Genomic DNA, 17086 nt, shown 5'->3' on the forward strand with positions numbered 1-17086 from the left:
AATTCGCAAAGTGTTCAGTATCACATGACTCCGAGAATCTTTTTTGATTATGCCTGCATTCATATTGATTAGCATGTGTTTACCGAGGCCCTCATAGCGGGGTTATCACGCCGTGGTCGCCGACAAGCCGCTAACGTTATCGATTGCGTCCCATTAACTGGGACAAAAGCGCACGGTTGCAACTCAGAAGAAGAAGAAGAAGATGCGTCTCTCCACGGGTGCACACAATGTGTGAAATATTGGAGAATAGATGGCTCTGATGTGCTGTTTTACTCCTTTACTTGAAAAAAAAACAAAACATAAATGACCTGTTTTCTAAGCTTTTCTCATTCCGGACCAGTCGTGCAAATTAGCATAGCCAAGAGCATTGAACTATTTTTAAAAAAAATCCAAAAAAATCAATATCACAAAGGATGTTGATGCTTTCAAACGACTACTGAACAAATTGTAAGATAGCAAGGATCTTTTTTTTTTTCCCCTTGTAAGCGAATTTCACATTACGTACAACAATATAAACGCAAACAAGAATGGTGTATCTGCTTCAATGCCACAGTCGAGCTCTTTTTGAACTGAGCAGAGCAGCAGGATGCAAGTTGCTTGCCTCTCTCCTTCACCCAATGAGCACTGAATGGATTGAAGCTGGACGAGCAGCCATGCATATATTCATTTCCTATTCAGCAGACGATATATTATACTATAGAGAGGCACACACCTACTGGAAATGTCCGACCAGAGACAGAATGCGAATGCTCTTTATTACGGTAACATAGCGTCCTGCTTTATTGCCTTGTACAGATGCATAAATGGGAAAAAAAAAAAAAAAAAAAAGAACTATGCATGATAAACATGCTTGTTTATTCATTGTTATATGGATATAGTATAGCCATTTATCTACACTGCACTTATCACCCATAAAAACATGACTGGGCAATGGGCGTGCATATTTTTATATTGATGTGTTATAAGGTATATTTTACACTATTGCTATGTCTTTAAAACTTCAATAAGCAATTTTTACATACATACATTTTTACAGTTTTATATAGTGGCATGTTTTCCGTTACAGAGCCTATAATGTAAAGCAAATCTCAGCAGACAACAAAGTATTATTCCTCCATTTTCTGCACTTTTTCGCCTACCAAAACAGCTTAACTTAATAACTAAATTGTCCATTGTGTGAATGTGAGTGTGAATGGTTATTTATTGTTTATTTTGTTTGTTATATGTGTCCTCTGAACCAAAATGGCCATGAGAGGTCTTTAAATAATTTGCTGCCAAAAACGTATAAATACGTTCTATTTTAAATATTGCCATGCCCCCAAAGACGTATTTATACGTTTTTATGTTTTTGCAGCCTCTGAACTGAAGAGAATGCTTGAAGAAATGGTAGTTATTACAGAAACGGCCAGCAGGTGGCAGCAGAGTATACAAGATCAACCAGGGCCATCTTGCAAAAAGCTCTTTCCTCACTGTTTCAGATTTATGAATAATGATGAAACTTAGCTATTTGAAAATATACTAAAAATAAAATGGATGGATGGAGTCAAGTATCCCTTTAACCGATTTCAACAAAAACAATTGTAGAAGGGTGGTGCATGCGCCAGCTTTAGGAGCTTAACTCATTCAAACCCAAAAACATGTAAACACGTTTTGTAATACTTTGTCCTTCACTCCTTTACTCTTTTTTTTTTTTTTTTTTTTTTTTTTTTTTAATGCAAGAGCATACAGAAGGCTTTGATGCAGCTTCTGACATGAAGAGGTGGCTTCAAGCAATGCTAGTTATTACAAAAAAATGGCCAGCAGGTGGCAGCATAGCATAAGAAATCAGCCAGGGCCATGTTGCAACAAGCTCTTTTTGCCAGTGTTTTCACCAGGAATGTGAATATTAATGAAACTTAGCTATATTCTAATGCTAATTGCGGCGAAGAGGAAACAGATACAAATGTATTTTTTCTTCCTGATGAAAGAAGAGACGCTAATCTATCTTTTGGTAGGTTCCATGTTTTTATAGCAATAGAACAATATTCAATCAGTCAAAATTCAGGAAAACAGTAGGGAGTGAAGGGAGTTGATTCAGTGAAAATGGCTGGGACTGAATGAGTTAATAAACACCATTGTCCAAATTTTATTAGTGCTGTACACACATATTAGAGGTACAATTAATTGAAACAATTAAATAATTAATTGATCGATTATGATCAATCAATCGATTATCCCAAAAAATTGTATAATCGAGTATTCAGTTTTATACCTTTTTTTTTTTAATTGTCCAACTCAGAATTTTAGCTTCCCAACATTAAATATTCTGATTTCTGCACTCATTATCTTTGTCTTACATCAAAAGATAACATATGCTTGTACTTTTGAAGAGTGATCAACATTTTTGCCTGTTTTCCAACATCCAAACCAGTAACTGAATGATATTTAATGTATGTTTGTGCTGTCAAGTTGAAATAATGCTGATGTTTGATGATGTTGATGTTTTTGAACAATGAGATGGAAATTAGTTTATGTCGGATTCATCGACAAAATTGATTATTAAATTAGTTGCAGTGTGTAATTAAACAGGCCTGGATTTTACAATTGAGTTAGTCAATTTATGAGTACATTGAGACAAGAAGGTCAATGTGCCAGTTTCGTGATATTTTTTTGGTCTGGTGGTGTCGCCGTAAGATTTTTGTTATGTTGAAGGGGCGCCTGGGCTCAATAAAAGGATGGGAAACACTGCTTATGCCTCACTTGGGTCGAGGCAGACACGCAGCAACGGCAGCCTGACAGCTGAGCATGCCCGGTGATTATACATGTGAATGGAGAAGCCACTCGGTATTCTCCACACAGCCGCTAAAGCATACCAGCGCCAGATAAGTTTGTGGTGGCAGAGGAAGATAAGAAGAGAAAAAAGGGTGAAAATGCCGCTCCAGCCCCACCGTGTCGTTAGACAAATCCGCCTCTCATTGTGGTCGGGATTTCAGGCGAGCATAAAACATCATGCACCAGTGTACTAAACCAGCGGTTCCAAACCACCGGGCAGTAGACTGGTACCAGTCCATCACACTGTTGGTACTGGGCCACACAGAGTGGGAACAAAAATATCAAAATTGAAGTTAAAATAACTTTGTTTTCTTTCAAGTTTGCCTCCGTAGACCGCTATGCTCGTTCAAGTAATACAGTAGTCAAAAAGTAAGCCAACAAGCTAGCAAATGAGTGAAAAAGAAGTGTCTGTGAAGAGCTTCTTTGGAACTGGGAAAAGGCCAAAAGATGAGACAGAAAGCTGCATTTAAAATACATTCTCAGCAGTCCTACTTCAAATACGGGTTTAGCGCTACAGTTGATTCTCAGCAAGCCCGCTCTCGTAACATGCGGCGAGAGCCTCACCAATTGAGGCCATGAAGTCTTCAAAGCTGCCAAAAAAAACAAAAAAAACACTGAATGCTTTTCTTCCATTTCCAGCAATCTTTGTGAAGCAGGATTTTCTGCAATGATTGTGGGCAAAACAAAATTACAGGGTAGTAAAGGTGTCATTGTATCCGATCGTGCACAGTAGTTGGTAGAGAGTCTTTATATACAAAAATACAAAGTAACAACAGAGAGCAGGGCTGGATTCAGATGGCCTTCAACTGGACGGAGAAATCTTGACTAAAAAGGTTGAACCTCGACATACTGACAAAAAGTGTCATTCAGTAACTCTCACTAAGTCAATACACAATTCTATGACAGATTAAAGGCCTGTATGACAAAAATAAACGTCACAAATACGGAAGCTACATAGTTCCACAGCAACTGCATAGCAACTGACAACTTGGTCATCAAAAGGGACATAGCAACTGCATATCAATCAAAAGTCAGTCAAAACAATTTTCAACTATTTTTCAGTCATTGTAAAAGTGTGATTAGTAACAACAAATCATAGTTTGGGATTATAGCAAGAAACATGACGTCAACGTACATGATCTGCCTTTGCGGGCCACATAAAATGTAGTGGCAGGCCGAATCTGGCCCCCGTTGGAGCATTTACCCAATATCCTTGATATCAAGCCTAAGGTATTGTACTAGTATGCTCTTCCTCCTTACTTGTAAGGCAATTCAGCGCACTAGTAGGATTAGGGAGCACAAGTAGATTTTAACTTGGCCGCCCCGGCAACCTCATTTTGTCCCGATATTACGCAGGTGCCATCCTTGCAACCCATTTTTTTTGCGATGTATATGTCAATCACACAGTTGACATAGCGATTCATATGATAAAAACATTAAAAGGTCATTTGACTGCTAATTTCCATCCTATATATGTCCAAATTCACATTTGTGTTCTCATTCACATCTAATCAGTAGCAGGTGTGTTTTTTCGTCATATCAGAACGACATCCTGCTTCTGTGTCTAAGCATCATGGGAAATGTAGTCCTACTACTGGGGTCCATCAGAGTATTTAGCATTTTAGCATTAGCTAATTTAGCTTGACTTTCATCTAAATTATAACATACCTTTTTTGATTTTGAAAATCTCGTGACCTTAACTAATGTGTAAACACACTAATAGCCTCTTGGACCCTACCAGTCACATCAACATACTACTAGTAGCCTACATTGTCTTCATCAGTAGTAGTTGTCCTACTGACGCACCAAACTTATTCGTGAGCAGAAATGTCATTCAGTAGTGGGAAGTTACTACAGAGGCAAACCTGTGCACTAGTTTATAACTGTGTGCTACTTATAGCTGCTACAGTAGAATATAATTCTACTAGTTAACATTTAGCGCTTCACTAGTATTACTAGGAGAACACGGATGTCAACTGGGGCACAGTTTTTTCCTCACTAGTAACATGCCAAATTTATCCTATTAGTGTGCAGAAATGATATACAGTAAGCTGAAGACAAGAGTGGATGTATGAGTACCACGTCTTGTTTAAACTAGTGTGCTAAATTGTCTTCCTAATGAGGTCAGCTGACATTTACATCGCCAGCAGCACATTCCGTATTGATCGAGGGTACTCGCTTACATTTTCTGTTGCCACACCAGCTTGCGCAAAATTACCAACACACGTTCTAACTTCTAACACGCCTCTGCGCAGATTTACGATGCGCCTCATTCCAGATTTGCGCAGGTCATGGTTGTGACTCTAGATAATGAGCTTCACTTTTTGAATTGAACTACAGAAATCAATGCTATTTTCCATGATAGTCCAAATCATGATGCACCTGTGTGGACATGGGAAGACATTTGGAAAGAGAAGACCACTTTACTGATACAGCGTGAGGGTCTTGTGGGTGGCAGCGGAGAGTAGCGCTGGAGGCATTTGGGAGGCCAGCGTTGCGTGGAGAATGAGTTTCACTCTCTGGCGTCGGACTGTCAGGAGAGAAGCTGCTTCACTGGAGGGTGACAGCAGTGAGACACAGCCACTCTGCTGCTGTCATGGACACTCTGCTTCGCTTTTGGCTTTTAGACATGTGGATGGTGAGCGCAGCTGTTCAAGACCACTTGGCTATGTTTGCACTGAGAAACATTGTTTTTGTTTTACATGTTTGGAAGATGGGGCAGGTAAAGTAGGGATAGACGGATTATCACCTGGGCCGATTAGCGGCGGTGATATTGGGCATTTTGACGAATATCGGCATCGGCCTTTTGTTAATATGAGTCTGAAGTCCGTGAAGAATTCAAGAAACTATTTCCGGTTTAATTTTTTTCATTAACTTAATACAGATTCTACTTACCCCGGGAACGCTGCAATTTTATTTTTTTTTGTAATTAAAAATCAAGATGAGTGAAAGTTTAATATTTCAGTTATTTGTCAAATATAGAAAACTTTATTTACTGTAGATAACTAAAAGGGAGTTGTTGTTTAAAATGTCATTTAAACTCTTAAAAGCCTGGTGACCCTGATGACAATGGGAGCTTCCTCAACTTTTTGTTAGAATTTTAGAAGATGTCTATTGTCTGACTGGGGGAAAACAAATATTATTTTGCAAAACTGAATAGTTGTTCAATGAACTCATTCAAACCCAAAAACGTGTAAATACGTTTTTTAAATACTTTGTCCTACACTCCCAAAAACATATTTATACTGTTTTTAGTTTTTGTATGCACTGTGGTGCACCTTCTAACATGAAGAGATGGCTTCGAGCAATGGTAGTAATGGTATTACAACAAATGACCAGTATTTGGCAGCAGAGTATAAGAGATCAGCCAGGGCCATGTTGCAACAAGCTCTTTTCTCCACTGTTTTAAACAGATTTGTAAATAATGATGAAACTTAGGTATGTTCTAATGCTAATTGCTGCAAAACGATAACAGATAGAAATGTACTTTTTTGCCCAATTTTATTAGTGCTATACACACATATTAGAGGTACAATTAATTGAAATGATTAAATGATTAATTGATCGATTAGAATCAATTAATCGATGATTCAAAAAATGTGTATAATCGAGTATTCAGTTATATAACTTTTTTAAATTTATAGAAATATATATCTTTCAGTAGGTTCCATGTTTTATAGCAATAGAACACAATATTCTGTGGGCCTTGCAAAATTAAATGAAGGGTTGCTTCAGTGACAATGGCTGAGAGTGAATGAGTTAACATCCTGTGACATTTCAACAAGTTAAGAGTGGAATTGTTTTTTGTTTTTTTTTAAGCCAATTTTCTTCCCTGAAAATCAGCATCCTTGACTGCTGCTAATAATCGGTATCATATCGGCTCTGGGTAAAAAACAAACAAACAAAAAAACAAACATGTCAGTCTATCCCTAATTTAAAGAGAAACAGAAATACTAAGTCCACACAAAGACTGAGTTTCTCCTTTCAGCTCCAACATGAGACATTCAGCTAATGAAAGGGAATAAGATAACATTTTCAAAGGTTAAATGGACATTACGTAAAATCGAATTTTCATTACGCACAAATCAAGTTTGAAATTAAACAACCAAGTAAATCTTTTAGTTTTGAAACTATCAATTTTGCTCCATTGTTATGTAACATGCCAAATTTACAAAGTACCAGGTAGGATGGGGCGAAGATCTTTGAGCACTAGCATAGATTAGCATTAGCTTCTGGTAAACGGCACATATATGAAACAGTGTGCTGTCATTCTTTAAAAAAAAAATAAAAATAAAAAAATAAACCAAATGAATAAAAATTATAATTGTAATTCAAATGAATAAATACCACTTTATTATATTATTTATGTCCTCCAATGTCACGTACCACAGATTTGTGACAGCCTGGACTCTATAAATGTTTTCTTTATGGCTGCGTATAAATTAGAAATCTATATGATGGGCTGCATTTTGTCACCCAAGACACCTCATCACCAAAAATCCTCCTCAATAACCTGCAAGGGAGCTGAACATCTGTTTGTCCTCACTTGTTTATTTTGTGGCATCTCGGCGGTACTCTCAGAGAATATTTTGTCTGCGCAGAGCTATTGGGGCCGCTATGTGAATGTTTATGGTGGAGCTCGGGTGCCACGCTGCTACAGGACTATAAAAACACACGCGATCCATCGATCCGTTTTTTTGGAGTATCCGAATGGGCCGAGCCAACACAAATTGATGCCAGAACTTTTTTTTTTTTTTTTGCTTGCGGCAACAACTCTAACAAACGAACCCCAGTGCTGCCTTGGTCTCAGCTCGACACAAGACTTACTAAATCAAACGTGCGGTTCAGGAAAAACAAAAACAGCACATGGCAGACTTTGGGATAGCGATTACGATCACTGATGAAAACCTTTGACTGATGTTGCAGTGGAGTCACGTGCACACGTGCTAATGAATTTTTTGCTAAGCGCGCATTTTTTTTCCGAATAAGAAATATGCGGACTTTGCAGATTGCTTTGTGACTGATAATTAAAGATGATGGAATCTTAATGATAAAGTCAGCTCCCATTTTTAATCTGGTGATAAGTCTGACTGAATGCTGTAAAAAAAATGATAAATTTAACACGTGATTCAATATCAGATATAGGAGTTAAAAAAAAGTGATATACAGTATTTGTGTGAGGGTAGGGCTGCTCGATTATGGGAAAAAATAATCAATTAATTTGGCAATAATCAAAATCATGATTCAAAACGATTATTTTTTTCACATTTTTAAAAATATTAAGACCAATTTCAAAAAATAGAAACACTATAATTATGTAAGTTCCTTTTGGACCAAACTGAATTTATAATAATATATATATTTATAATAACATTTATTGATTTATTTATTTATGTTGGCAAAAACTTTCAGTTTCAGTGCAGCATGTGCACTGTGCAGTAGGATGATTTTTTATTTTTTTTTGGTGCAAAACAAGAAAATGTTTAAACGTTAAAAAAAAAACAAATAAAAAATATTAAGACAAATAAAATTCTTTGAAACACTAAAATTTCTTTTGGATGAAACAAATTTTTTTAGATTAGTTGTTTTAAAATTTTAACAAAGGTGCAAATATATATATATTTAAACAACTTAAAAAAAATTATATTAACATATTTTTTTTTTACAATTATGCTGATTTTGTAATTGTGTAGTGTAATAATTGAAATCATAATTGAATTTAGATTAATTGCATAGCCCTATATGAGGGAACATACCATGTTTAGCACTTTTTAACAGTCCAGTCTTCAACTTTAAAGAACAGCAATAGCGAAAGAATCAAACATTTGTTTGATAGTAAACAGTGATCAAAACAAAATCTATTAATATACAAAAGCGTGGAACTGCCAATGTGAAGTAATCATTTTTGGCTAGTGAGTATGTTCAAAGGTATTTTTGAGTATTTTAGAGTAAATACATGTAAATACATTTGAAATTGAACGTACTCACAAATACATTCAAACGTACTTGTCAGTCAAAAATATTTACTCCAAATGGGCAGTTCTACGCTTCTGCCAAATGCTTAAAAAAAATGTTCACTCGCACTTACAAGTATGTTCGAATGTACTCCCGAGTATGTTCGAGCATACTCACAAGCACGTTCGAACGTGTTTGTGAGTATGTTCGAACGTACTCACAAGCACGTTCGAAGATGTTGGTATGTTCGAACGTATTCGCCAGTCAAACATTCCGTAAAGATGTCATTCATTTGTTGCCTACACATTTAACAAGGAGTGAACAGAACATTTAATGTCAAGAGTGCCTGAATATGTGGAGAGTCGAGTCGAGCAGGTAAAGGCGCTCTAAATCTCGACTCTTACCACAATAACCACATGATGTGTGCCAAGATAGCAGAGCTCTATTAGAGAGGTTAAGCTGCTATAGAGGGACAGATCTTCACCTTAGGATTGCGCTTAAGATCATGTAGTGTAATGATCGCATTAATAATGCAGGGAAGAAAAGACCCGGGGCATTGACAGATAAGTCGAGCGCAACCTATCGACATTTTGGTCAGGTAGACCGGCCTTTCATCATTAGTCAAGAAGCAGATGGTGCCATCAACTTCCTTGTACATCAAATCAGAAATATTATCACCTCAGAAGATGGTGAGATCTGCTTCTGCGATGATACTGAACCGGCCAAGTTGGGTTGTACCCTGCCAGATCCAGGTGATGCCGTGTGAGCATGGGCCCACCATTAAATTCTGATGGTATGTTAACCATGAGCAAAAATATTGCGGTCACAGTATTAAAATTACAGCTCTAAAATTACCTTTTGGGTAAATAAAAACAGCTTTTTTACATTAAAGTCAGTTTTTATACATACTGTATATGATAAATAACTCCATAGCAACTGACAACTTTATCATCACAAGGGGCATAGCATCTTATGACATAACAAGGGACATAGCAACTGCATAGCACTGACATTAAAACAAGGGGCATAGCAACTGCATAGCAAATGATGACTTCATCACAAGGACCATAGCAACTCACAACTTTATCACAAAGGCCATAGCAACTGCATAGCAACTGACAACATCATCATAAGGGCTATAGCAACTGTATAGCAACTGACAACATCATCATAAGGGACAAAGCAACTGCATAGCAACTGACAACTTCACAAGGGCCATAGGAACTGCATAGCAACTGACAACTTCATCATAAGGGCCATAGCAACTGCATAGCAACTGACAACGAGCGACGAATACCAATATTTTACAAGTTACACGAATATGTTGCTGGACCGAATTTTGTTTCCAGTCCGTCCTTGCTGTTGATCTGTGTTGCTACACCTTATAACTAATGTAAATAGACGCTCGTTATCTGTGTGTAATGGGTTGTGGAAGTGAAATGATTAGTGGCCCATTAATCTACAAAGTAGAATATACACAATATTGCAATAGACAAAAGTATTTGGCCAGGTTAAGGAATGGAAATGAAAGAAATTAATGAATTCTGAAGGTGGGGATACTTTTTCGATCTGTTTACTCTGCAGTTTTTACTAAGGATGTGACATGACACTCTGCCCACTATCACCACTGTTCATTCACCTTCAGCTAACAAAACAAGGTGACTAAGAGAAAAGGAAAAGTGTTTTTGCAAGAAGCTCAGCTGAGGTCATCGCGACAGGATGAGGTGCTTTAACAGCACTTCACCGTCCAGTAAATTACAGGGGCATTGTTTTCTTTGTTTGCATCGGACACCTAATAGAATCGGCGGGGGGGGGAAGAAATTGCACGGTAGTGCTGGTGTTGTCCCCAAGGTTGTAAACTCTATTCTGGAGAACTCATGTCCACTCCAAAGCCTGTCACGTGAAGTGTGCAATTAGGACCCAAACGTACTGACAAAAGTTTCACTCACAAATCCTAGTTAGGGCAAGGCCAAAGAATAAAGGTCTATATGATAAGAGTAACTATTACAGGAGCATAGCAACTGAAAACTTCGTCATCATAAGGAACATAGCTACTGCATAGCAACTGATATAAGGGACATGACAACTGTATAACAACTGCAAAATAAGAGTGATGAGACAAAATAAGAGCAACTGACAACACCATCATAAGGAACATAGCAACTGCATAGCAACTGATAATATCTTCATAAGGGGCATAGCCACTGTATAGCAACTGCAAAGGAAGGGTGACAATTACAGGAGCATAGCAACTGACAACTTCATCATCATAAGGAACATAACAACTGCATAGCAACTGATAATATCTTCATAAGGGACATAGCATCTGTAAGAAAAGAGTGACTATTACAGGAGCATAGCAACTGACAACTTCATCATCATAAGGAACATAACTGCATAGCAACTGATAATATCTTCATAAGGGACATAGCAACTGTATATCAACTGCAAAAGAAGAGTGACTATTACAGGAGCATAGCAACTGACAACATCATCATAAGGAACATAGCAGCTGCATAGCAACTGATAACATCATAAGGCACATAGCACTGTATAGCAACCACAAAATAAGAGTGACAAACACATCCTCATCATAAGTGGCATAATACAAGACCATAATAACAAGTCAAGTCATCTGTATGGCAATAAAATTTTTGAGTGTGTCTCCTCCACAAGTAGCCAAGATTTCACAGCCTAACATTATATATAGTGTGGAAAGCTGAAGCCAGTTAGTTATTATTTTTGTTGTCTGGGAGGTGTGAAAGGCATCGGCTCATTTTACCGCGAGATAAAATCACGTATCCTCTTTCATCATGTTAAAAGGATTTTTGCAGATTCGGGGATTTTCTACATGATGCAAAATGTTGGCAATCTTTCATTGTGGCCCGCGGATGACTTCTTTGTGAACGGATGGAACACAATCATATGCGACACCAGCACGCTCAATTTGAAATAATGCCCTATTTTTTTTTTAATAAAAGGGATAGAAATGGAAAGTAAAACATGCAATTCATGTATAATCGACAACATAATCGACCGATTAATCGATTATTACAACAATCATTATTTGCATCCCTACTCAAATGCATTTGGACTACTATTTTTAATTGATTAATCTGTTGATTATTTTGTCCATTAATTGATGAATATGATTTTTTTTAAATGGTGTTTAATCAGATTTTAAAACAAAATAATTGACCAATGAAACGATTATTAAGATAATCATTATTTGCAACCCCACTAAAATCTATTAGGGCTATTATTTTAATCGATTGTGTCGAATATTGTGTTGATCAATCGATTAATTGGAAAACTTTTCAAATAGACAGTGCAGAAAATCCAACAAATGTAAATTGATTATGATTCATTTACTGCTTTGATCCCTAACATGTCAGAAAATACACAAAAAAATGTTGATTCATCTTCAACATGATTCAAATCGTTCATATACAAAATAATCAGGAATCGGGAAGGGAGCAAATACTCCTTTACACCTCTCTATGCACAGTTTTGTGACATTTAAAGAAAATTTTGCTTCATTTGTGATGTCGTTGGGAGCACTCCTGGGGGAAATCACCCTCTCGTCAGTATCGCCCCACCACTGTGAATTGTTCGTGCGTCCCCCCATTACTGCTCGGTCTAGCAAGGTAATTGAGGTTACTGTCGGTCTGGATGTATTCCAGATCAAGAAATTCAATCTGGGGACCTTGACCAAGTCCTCACCAACATCAAAGAAAATCGTGTTGCTCTAATTGCTTACAGTCGGTAATTACACTACTTACACCTTAATGAATTTGACAAGATTCATGACATATTACAACAACTCAAGGGTGCCTTTTCTATTAAAATGGTAATTGCGACTGCTACTTCCTCCGAATGTCAACAGCGGCCCAAGTTCTTATTTTCTTCACAATAGGACCACTGCCGCTTTCTGCTACTTGTATTCATAATGGCAACGATGTGCCCCAGTTTAGAGCCTGCTCACTTGCCATAAAAACACCAGCAGCTATGGGTGGTTACCCTCCACTTAATGATGCAATTTTATCCACAGTAAGCTGCGATGATCAACGTTTGACATTATTTTCGCAGTTTTTCCACAGATATTTGGGGAGTTTTGGGTCTAATCTTGCAGCTCGACTGCACTTATGTGAAAGTGGTAAGATGTGACTGATAAGCATGCATTGTCATTTGCTCATCTATAGACTCAATTATATCTATAGTGCAATGTGTTGTCCAGCAACTCATAATTATTTTGAGTAATCTGTCTATTATTCTGGCGACCAATATATTAACTGGATTTAAAATATATATATGTTTGGATGGATGGATGTTAAAATATTTGGCAGAATAAAATTATGATAAGTGATTAATCGGTGAATTAATTAAGAAACATTTACAGCAACACATATATGAAATATAGGCAGAACATTAGACCGTTTTACAATATTTTGTCATTTAGTGTTTGTTGTACTTTACAACAGAGAAAAATCTTTTTAAAATTGTCACTTTTTTTTATTACTTTTTTGTGGGGAATGTCATTGTAATATGTTGTGTAAAAAAATAAAATAATCTGCCAAAAAATGCATATTTTTGCCAATTTTAAAAGGCCCATCGATTAGATGTCGATTAATCGTTGCACCTTTAGCTAGTTATGTCCAGAGTCTCGCGCCCAAAGATGATGGCTTGCGGGGGGAAATTATTTTTTAGCCAATACCTTCACCATACAACTTATTGTATTTGTTGTGTCACCTTGTCACGGTCGCCAATGGTCATATTCTGCACTGCTGTTATTTTTTTTTATTTATTTATTTATACATGTGGTAATGCCCCCACAAACTAATGATGATAAAACTGTCAAGCCTGGAAGGTCATTTATTGTTACCTGACCCAGAGGCCATGGGGAACAGTTGCAATGTGGCACACTAGGGGGCAGCGCAGTGTACCAGGTGCTCTGACCCCCTATGCCCGAAGACACACTAGTGAAATCTGGCCACAGCTGCTTACGTGGGCTCACAAAGCAGCTGGCGAGCTCTCCCTTAAGATGCAGCCGCCACATCGCTATTCTCATCCCACCCACCGGCTTCAACGAGCTACACCGACAGCTGTCGTCATAGCAACGGGCAGACCTGCCGATGCCCTTGGGGATCGTTTCTTGACAGAGTTCCTCAGTGTCCTCCCTTTTTGGCATTTGCGCGATGCTGCTATTGGCGCCAAGATATGTTTGCCTCAGTGTCCCTTGGCAACCTTCGTAGCTCTCTCTCACGTCTTCTCAAAAGTCAAGTGAGGAATTTGAATGCATGGAAGATGTTTAGAAACCACACAGCGAACGTCCTTTAATTTCTGCTTCAGTAAAAAAGCTCTCAAACTGTTTGTCGAAGATATCTCAATTCATCTGTCTGTTTGTCAGGGTCTTGCCTGGGCACCCTAAAGGGTTTTAGGAAGGCCCTTGACTTGATGCCAGGCATTTTAACAAGAAGATTTAGATTTAGAACAGATTTAGATTTTTTGTTTTGTTTTGTTTTTTTAAGACGTATTAAAACTTTCAATACCAGCCATTACAAAAAAAAAAAAAAAAGAACCCGGTGAGTGCCAGCCAATTTAGAGCATCTTTCAAGGATCACAGAATCGGGTTTTATGAGGCTCTCTTCTTTCATCACAAAAAGAAACCGTTTCTTCCTTATTCCATTTTTTTAATAATCAGCAGCACAACATGGGTTGGTTCTACCCAAATTGCCTCTTTTGAACAAAAAAAATGGTAGAAAATAAAAATAAGCTTTTTTATCATCATTACTGTCGCATTTTGTTACACCAATTGTAGTAGCTTTAACGTGACAAACGCTTTAATCAATCACAAGCTGCTTGTAACGATCAAATTGTCTGATCAAGTTTCTGCATTCCATTGAGACACTTTGATCTCATCCAAATCTCATCTGCTGGCCAAAGTACTTTCTCTGCCCATTATATTAATAAAACGCAGTTGGTGACAATTGCAGTGGCTCCTTTGCTAGGTTTTCCCACTGACGACAATTCACGTCAATGGCACTCAAAGGGTGTGATCAGCAAACGGATGGAAGAGAGAATTATTGATAGCATGTTGATGTAAACAGTGAACCCTGAAGGACAGGAAAAGTGATAAAAGGTCTGAGAGAAAACCCTTCACCCCCACTGGCTACTTGTCAAGTAACTGTCAAGAGTTCTCAAAGAGGCCTAATGAGGTCCAGCAGTCTCAAAAATAGACTGATGCAACCTGAGTTTTAACTGTCGGAGATTTCAGTCAAGACGCTACTGACATTCAGAGTGACACGCAGCTATCACACACACCTGATTCGTGAGCCATTCTTGGCACCTACTTGAAGACCCGCCAGATGGGAGTCCTCCAGACCCTGTACAGGGAAACAGATGGCAATTAAAACTCATTAGAGGGGCAGAAACAAAAGGGCAAAGAAATGTAGGTAGACTTGCACTGTCAAGTACCTCATCCATTCATCCATCCATTAACTAACTAACGCTTATCTAGGGTGGGTTGCGGGGGCAGCAGCTTAAGCAAGGAAGCCTGGACTTCCCTCTCCCCAGCCATTTCATCCAGCTCCTACAAAGAGACCCCAAGGCACTCCCAGGCCAGTCAAGAGACATAGTCACTCCAGCGCGTCCTGGGTCTTCCCCGGTCTTCCCCGGTCGTCCTCCTCCCAGTGCTCAGAAGGCAGACATCCATGTCCCAAGATCTAGCTTCTGTAGCTGTGGATCAGGGAAAGGCAAGGTCCCCACCTTTGCCCGCTTCCCAGGTCACACAGCACCTGACCCCGACCTCGGTACCTCCAACTGAGTCTGGTCTGCTGACCTGAGTCGCCGGGCAGGTGTGTAGGGGTGCAAGAGCTCGGCGAGATAAGGTGGGGCAAGACCATTGAGAGATTTGAAAACAAATAGAAGAATCTTAAAAGTGGATTCTAAATTTCACGGGAAGCCGGTGAAGAGAGGCCAGGATAGGGGTTGTGTTCCCTCTTACGGGCACCAGTAAGGAGACGAGCAGCGGCATTTTGGACAAGCTGGAGACGCTGCAGGGAGGACTGGCTGATCCCAAAATAAAGTGCATTACAGTAATCCAGCCGAGATGTAACAAAGGCATAGATTACCATTTCTAAGTGCTGCTGAGATAGATTTTTTTTTTACCTTAGTCAGCTGTCTAAGATGAAAAAAGATGGATTTGACAACAGCAGCAATTTGTCAGTCCAGTTTAAAGTCACTGTCCATCCTGACACCCAGGTTTGAGGCTGTTGGCTTCAGATATTGTGCCAGAGGACCTAAATCGGCAGGATGAGAAGAGCCACTGGGACCAAAGACCATAACTTCTGTTTTCTTCTCATTGAAGTTCAAGAAATTTACTGCCATCCATGCTTTGATTTCTTCCAGTCAGGACAAAAGAGGCCTCAATGAGAAAGCGTCCTTTTTTCTAAGCGGGACATAGATCTGACTGTCATCCGCATAGGACCTATATAGGACCTGTTTGCCATGGGTGACTCTGCCAGGGGCATAAAGCCCCAGACAACATCACTCCTATGAGCATTGGGACACACAAACCCCTCCACCAAGGTGACGGCTCACGGAGGGGTGTCAAGTACCTAAGGACGTAATAATAGACGGTGGATAATAGATGAGGGGGCAGTAATCATTGTCGAACAAAATTATCATTCTTCTGCGGCAGTAGCAGCTGGGACGGCAACATTCGTCACTGCTGTTCACCTCGGATACCGACAGATGAATGTCGAATAGTTTATTATCTAATTACACTTTTTACTTCAAATCCCACAACGGGTAATGGATTTTTCATCACGGGATTAAAAATAAGTTGATCAAAGATAAATGGTCTCTCATGAGACGCAAGGTCGAGATCAGTTATGCACCGCTGAATCTGGAGATGAGCCGCGTCGCTTGTAATCCACTGTTAGCACAAACTACAAGTGACAAGAATTTAAATCAATAAACTATTGACCAAGGACTCAGCCTCCGGTTCCTGACAGCTTGTTGTCCGCCTGTGGCACTCACAAAAGCATTTGCTCTTGCATCCATGCATATGAACTCTGAGCAATCTTGACATGGTCTTTCTCTTATCCCCATTTGAAAGCATAAATGTCACAGACGGTTTCATCTGGAAACAGGTCAGATGCTAAAATGCTTACATATTTCCGTCACTTTGTTTGTGATGTTTCCTGCCGGAGACAATCCAGTGGCACGTATGCACTCCCCGCAGTCCAACTGTAATCTCGCTCTTACTTCCTCCCACGCAGTCATCTGTAAAAGGGAACGGGCGCTTCACAACAGCGGC

General features: G+C 38.8%; 2 protein-coding genes across 5 annotated transcripts in view; one reads left to right on the top strand and one right to left on the bottom strand.

The window, feature by feature from the left end:
* The window catches only part of LOC144025567 (uncharacterized), a 162341-nt gene that overhangs the window by 123743 nt on the left and 21512 nt on the right, over window positions 1-17086 (bottom strand). For 2 of the 3 annotated variants that reach the window (XM_077531764.1, XM_077531763.1), the window contains exons 2-3: window positions 16941-17052; window positions 15088-15149 (exon numbers count right to left, since the gene is read on the bottom strand). The gene's annotated coding sequence lies outside the window, so the exon portion shown is untranslated. The remainder of the gene's footprint in view (window positions 1-15087; window positions 15150-16940; window positions 17053-17086) is intronic. The other variant, XM_077531765.1, reaches the window with a different exon arrangement.
* The window catches only part of frmpd3 (FERM and PDZ domain containing 3), an 84981-nt gene that overhangs the window by 46864 nt on the left and 21031 nt on the right, over window positions 1-17086 (top strand). The gene's annotated exons all lie outside the window — the stretch shown is intronic.

The sequence above is a fragment of the Festucalex cinctus genome, chromosome 9, assembly GCF_051991245.1.
Source record: "Festucalex cinctus isolate MCC-2025b chromosome 9, RoL_Fcin_1.0, whole genome shotgun sequence".
NCBI classification, from domain to species: Eukaryota; Metazoa; Chordata; class Actinopteri; order Syngnathiformes; family Syngnathidae; genus Festucalex; species Festucalex cinctus.